This window comes from Amblyomma maculatum, chromosome 4 (assembly GCF_055883805.1).
Source record: "Amblyomma maculatum isolate TAMU_Amacu chromosome 4, ASM5588380v1, whole genome shotgun sequence".
In the NCBI taxonomy this organism is placed as follows: domain Eukaryota; kingdom Metazoa; phylum Arthropoda; class Arachnida; order Ixodida; family Ixodidae; genus Amblyomma; species Amblyomma maculatum.
In genome coordinates this window covers 98,902,013-98,908,352 of record NC_139347.1, presented here as the reverse complement: position 1 = coordinate 98,908,352, position 6,340 = coordinate 98,902,013, and the positions used below count along the sequence as shown (strand labels likewise).

The following is a 6,340-nucleotide window of genomic DNA, read 5'->3' as shown; positions in this document are numbered from 1 at the left end:
TCCAACTGATTTGATGAATGCAACGGTCCTGGCAAGCTGATTACGATGTCACTCTCCCTGGCGAAAGGAAAGACCCGAGTTGGCAGCTTCTGCCAAACGTAACGCCCCGCCGGGGTGGTGCAGTGGTAAGACGCCCGACTACTGTGCCGGAGTAACCGGGTTCGAACCCGACTATGGCGGCTGCGTTTCGATGGAGACGAAACAAAGGGGCTTCCGTGTGCTGTTCGATGTCAGAGCATGAAGATTCCTAGGTGGTCGAAATTACTCCGTAGCCCTCCATACGGCTCCTCTTTCTCTTTCTACTTTCACTCCCACCTTCCTCCCTTCCCTAACGGCGCGGTTCAGGTGTCCACAGAGCAAGTGTGACAAATACTGCGCCTTTCTATTCCTGTGAACCAATTATTATTATTATTATTATTATTATTATTATTATTATTATTATTATTATTATTATTATTATTATTATTATTATTATTATTTAACGTAATGACATGCAACCCTACATAAAATTGGTGTTCGGCCATCTCACCTGCCAGCTACCACCTGCCAGCGCCATACTCATGATTGTTCGCTCTCAATGTGAAAGTCGCACTACACGCAGGCCGTACGAAAAGAAATATTAAAGGTCCCGTTCACCAGAAAATAAGGCGTCGGCCTCCGGCGTTGGCGTTGTAAACGAAAAAATTAGCTGTAGGTTAATGGAGCCAGGTGGAGCAGACGTCGAGTGTGGACGCAGTCTACATGGGCTCTGTGAAGTTTCGCCACCTGACGCGGAAATTGACCAGCTACCCACACGATTCTTCGTCAGGGAAGCAGCCAACGTAAAGAAGAAGATCGGAACGGCCCACCTTACCAACGGAGACGCCTTCCGCAAACACTGCGAACAACTAAAAGGGGAAATCACTTCCGTGGAGGAGTGGGGCCAACAACTGAAACAAATACAAGAACTCTATACGAAAGAAATAGATAGAACAGAACAAGTACCGGAGGTGGACAGGCGGCTGCTCGGGCTATGGGAGGCAAGACGCGGGCTCACCAAACGCTGGAAAAAGCAAAAGGTAAATAAAAAACTCAAAAAGAGGATCGCGGAAATCACGATAAAGGCAGAGGAGTACGCAACACAACTGGCCAGGCAGGGATGGCAGCAGTTCAGCAGCTCACTGAACGGCACGTTCAGCACGGCCAACATGTGGCGCATACTAAAGGCCCTCATGGACCCAACCAAGACAAACAGAAAGTGGCAAGGCAATTCAGAAATTGGTCCACCAGTACGACGGAACCGACGAAGAACTGCTAGAAGCAGTCCGCATCAAATGCTACGGAAAGGACAACCCCCAGGGCTACGACGGGGAGTACCAAGGGGCGAACAATCCTGCAATGGACAGGCCGATCACGAGAGAGGAAGTCCAGGCGGCGATAAGCGCGACAACACGAAATACAGCAGCCGGCGCAGACAAGATCAAGAACGCCTTGATTCGCAACCTCAGCGACGAGGCAATCGACCAGCTCACGGTGTACCTCAACATGCTGTGGGCAGAGGGGATGGTCCCGAAGGAGTGGAAGCACGCTGTCGTGGTTATGATACCCAAACCCGGCAAGAAGCTTCAGATAGAGAGCCTGAGACCCATTTCCCTCACGTCGTGCCTTGGAAAATTGTATGAGAGAATAGTCACCAGGCGAATCCAACAATATCTAGAGGCCGAGGAGCAGTACCCGCACAGCATGTTCGGCTTCCGGGCGAACCTGTCAACGCAAGACGTCCTACTGCAGATCAAGGAAGAAATCATAGACACGGCACCCAGAACTGGCGAAAACATTATCATGGCCCTGGACATCAAAGGGGCCTTCGACGATGTTAGCCACGAAGCCATCATGGAAGGCCTAAACAACGCCAATTGCGGAAGGAGGACCCACGACTACGTAAGATCCTTCCTATCAGAACGCACAGCGACAGTAGGGTTGGGAGACCTGCGAAGCGACACCTTCACCACCCCACGAAAGGGCACGCCGCAAGGATCCGTAATCTCACCAGTGCTCTTCAACATTGCGATGATCGGACTGGCCAGAAAACTCAGCAAGATCGATGGCATCCAGCACGCAATTTACGCCGACGGCATTACGGTCTGGACGAATCGAGGCTCGCTAGGACAAAAGCAAGAGAGACTGCAGGAAGCAGCAACATGTGTAGAAGAGTACGTGAGAGAAAGAGGCCTAACCTGTGCCACGGAGAAGTCGGAACTTCTTAGGGTAGGGTCCAACCCCACCAAGGTCCCAGTCGAAAAAGACAACAGAAAATTTCTGATGGTCTGTAGCCTTGTCGTATTTTTGACCTGTAGTCTGACGTTCATTGTTTGTGGTTTTGTATTGTGACGTTCATTGTCTGTAGTTCTGTATTGTGACGTTCACTGTCTGTAGTTCTATATTGTGACGTTCATTGTCTGTAGTTCTATATTGTGACGTTCATTGTCTGCAGTTCTATACTGTGACGTTCATTGTCTGTAGTTCTATATTGTGACGTTCAGTCTGTAGTTCCGTACTGTGACGTTCGTTGTCTGTAGTTCTGTATTTTGACCTTTTGCAGTCTATTGTCCTATACTGTGACGGCATGCATTCTGATGTCCCGCAATCTGACATTCCGTACTCTGATGTTCTGTAGTCCGAGGGCGCATGTTCATTTCACATGCTGTTGTGACTTTCTTCTCTCCTATTGTGAGAATATTCACACGTGCAAAATGCAACCACAGCCAAGTGGGAAAAATTAGTCTCATGGGATCATAGTCATTAATTGGGCTATTTTGCAGGCATGTAGACCTGGCAGCTCTGCACAAAAAAAGTGCGTAAGCATGCCGAAGACATGCGATACAACACCTGTGAGAAGCCACCTTTATTTGGAATCCATAAAGCTGTATTTCCAAAAGGCGCTTGAACGGGAACACCTGAATGACAAAAAGATGCAGATTTCAATTAAACATCTATTTAAAATGCATTTTTAAACAAAAAAAGTGGTTTCGATGAAAAATTGATGCTGGTTATTTTGAAGGTAACTGAAAAATTAAAGAATGATTTTGTGGTTTTCTATAGACATTGGCAATGGAGAATGTTGTAGTGACAGGCACAAGAATATTTTAAACCTCATTGTGCTCATTATGTGGACTGGACATGGACAGCACTAGGTCATTTTTGTATTACCATTTTATCAAATCATAGCCCGTCTCTCCTACATAAAGCCCACAACTCTAACGTAAGTGGTAGAATGCCAAAGTAGTAAGCATTTATATCGAGCAATAAATAAATGTTTAAAGAGTTTAACAAAGCTCATTGAAAATGACTGAAAGATTATACGTGTTTTGCCTAACCATTATTGCACACACATATCCTCAGGACAGCCAGTATGTAATGCTCTTATAACTGCGGCCCATGCAAATCTTTCTCTGCTAGGAAAATCTCCTGAAATTGCAATAGCTTTTATTGCCTACTATAAGCCTATAAGCTTTTATGTTAGAGAACTGAGCAACCTGTGACACCCGCTGATTAGCTACACCTTGAAAGCAAGCATAACGCCGCTGCAAAATAAAAAATTCCTGTGCATACATTACTCTGTCACCCACCTGAAGGAAAAGACTGTAAATCTTATCCTAGAGAAAAAGGTAGAGACATTTCTGTACCAGGTACTGCGGCATCATCTTGTAGCGCTTGACCACATCTTCACTGCAACTCACCTCCTTCAGCAATAGCCAGGTGTCTGCACAAATAAAATCATTATTTTCTAATCAATTATTCATTCGATTTTGCAAAAACGACAAAATCACAATTTGGATGAAAACTTTACATATTTTCCAGAAAATTATTGCTCAACTGGAAGCATTGATTTACTACTGAAATACTGTTTAGCATAAAATAAAACATTGCTAGGGTTAGCATGCTGAAATACAACTACTGCTCTGACCGTGCTCAAGCAACTGCTGTGTACATTTCGAAACAAGCAACACATGTTGTTTAGTGTTGTTAAATTTTGCAGCAAATATGGCTTTTTTTTTTCGTGCTGGCCCAGTTCAGCTATGAAAGTGACTCAAAACTGCTAGCATAATTGTTGGTGCCTAACAACTAACACGCACATTGAGCCAGTCATCCATTGATAATGATAAAACCGTTTTGTGTGATCTCATCAGCCTTCCCCGGCACTGTATTTCAAACAGCAGCCATGCTCCTTAAGCATCATGGTTTGCAGCTTGTTGATATCCACAGTTAAACCATCACCAGCTTCAGTTTCTGAAATACCAAAAACAATACAATTCCAATTATATTGTATACAGCCACCACAAAACCAAATGAAATCTCTTCTGTAGTTCACGGAAAGATGTTTTCGTTTACCTGACAACTGATGCCACTCCAAAAGGGTAAGGTGGAGGGAACACTTTTGAGATGGCTCCGCTACAAAGGCTTCCTGTCACGCTCCTTGTACTTCAGTCCCCCCCAGGTAAACGGACATCAGCTTGCAGAAGTCGGAATCCGATCGGAGACTGAATTGGTTCATACAATTTCCATGGCCAAGGTGGACCTGTAAAAACACAAAAGTAAATGTAATTGATGCGGCTGATTCTTTAAATAAATAAGACTATGCATCATTCAAAAGAAGCACACATTTTGTTATAGTTGTTGAAGAGACAAAAGCACTTGACTGAATAAAGTTTGAAGCAACCAAGTACAAGTTATTTAGAATGTACTTTAATCGTGAATCGACGGAAACGCGAAACGGCGACGACGCTCTGTGTTACTGGTATAGTACACCGCAAACTATTTGCATATGCAAGCGCTTGTCCGTTATTCTCCCTTCTCTGTTTGTCCCAAGTAGCCGCGCTGTTTTTTGATCTTGCAATGCACCAACTAGCTCAGATTTCCGTTCTTTTGCATATGCAAGTTACAATTGCAAGAATTGAAGTGTTTTGCGATAGCATGCAATAAAATGGATTTACACTTGCGCTATAAGAGTATAGCAACTTGACCTTTCATTTTTTTTTTGTTGCGATTATACATTCGTAGAATACTTGCCCATTCACCATTGTTCGTACAAAGCGAGAAATTTACGCGGAAATGCACAATCACGATGCAACACCGCAGAAAAAAAAAAATGAGAGAGAGAGAGAGAGCGCGCGTACGAAATGAACGGCAGTAACGTACGCTTCGCGTTCATGCTGTTAGCTGATTGTGGATGCGATTGCGAGGAAGCAGCAAAATTCTCTATTTCGGCAGGTCGGAGCGACGAGCCAATCAACACATGCATTTCTGTTCGCGCGAAGGCTTCGCGCGATGTGTGTCGTCGTCGCGTTCGCGTGAGTTTTCGCGTACATGTAGCTCAGCCAAAGAAGCGCGTTTCGCGATAAGCATGAACACAAATACAGAATCGATCCGTGCTCTACAAGGCGTTATCATTGAAGATCTGAAAGGTTGGCGGCAATATTTTGCGACACACAGCACAGCTCGAGTTCTCCAGGCAAGACTAATAAGGCCCGTACTTGGCTGCTGCTCGCGAACTGTAGTCTGGCGCCTTTGTGCTTTTCATGCTAGGAGGCTAGAGGCAGTGCTCAAGATCAAGGTGGTTGCTTAGGGTAAGAGTGAGGGTTTAGAAACTTCATCCGTCATCGTTGCTACTAAAAGTAGAAAAGAAAGACAAACATCACATTACGTACCTTCTTCCGCGCATCAGGCTCGTCATGGCGTTTCCGGTTCAGCCTGCTAATCTCTCTGCTCCATCCCTCCATTTCTTCGTCTGCGGTTAAGTGCAGCGTTACGATTCATTTCTCGCTTCAGAATACAATTCAAAACACATCGTAGCAAAGAGACGCTTACCTGTAATATCAAAATATATGTGCAATGTGGTGGGCGCCGCGCGGATTTTCTTCGCCTTCCCAAAATCTTCAATATCGTTCTGTCGAAGTTTCCAATGTCCCGCGGTGAGGACTTTCGCACTGTGGCTTCTCAGATGATATAGCACTTGTGCTCGTTCTCGTGTTAAATGAGTACGAACAGAAACGTCGCAGATCAGCATAAAGTCACCGAAGGAGAAAGACGACTGCATGGGCAGCACTGACGTGATCCGCGAGACGAACAACGCGGCATCTTGCCAACTTGAGTGGACGAGAAGGAAGCGGAGAAAGAAACAAAAAAGGGAGGAAGGGGGAGGGGGGGGGGGTGCTTTGGACTGCCGGTGGAAACGACACCGACACTGTAACCGTGCGGATATTGGGAGAAGGAAGAGGGGAGGAGAAAGAAGAGAATGCAGATGGTCGCTCGCGTCCCGCTGCCGCCAACGCGGCATTCTTCTTGGCCAACTGGTTTTTCG

The 6,340-nt window shown here is 45.6% G+C and overlaps 1 long non-coding RNA gene across 1 annotated transcript; it reads right to left on the bottom strand.

Annotated features, from left to right (window-relative positions):
• Positions 1-3,631: 3,631 nt before the first annotated feature.
• On the bottom strand, positions 3,632-6,125 carry LOC146191775 (uncharacterized). Its single transcript, XR_014706367.1, has 4 exons — positions 5,848-6,125; positions 5,688-5,767; positions 4,372-4,558; positions 3,632-3,742 (listed from the first exon to the last, which is right to left on the bottom strand). It is a non-coding gene; the product is annotated as an uncharacterized LOC146191775 (long non-coding RNA).
• Between the last annotated feature and the right edge of the window lie 215 nt (positions 6,126-6,340).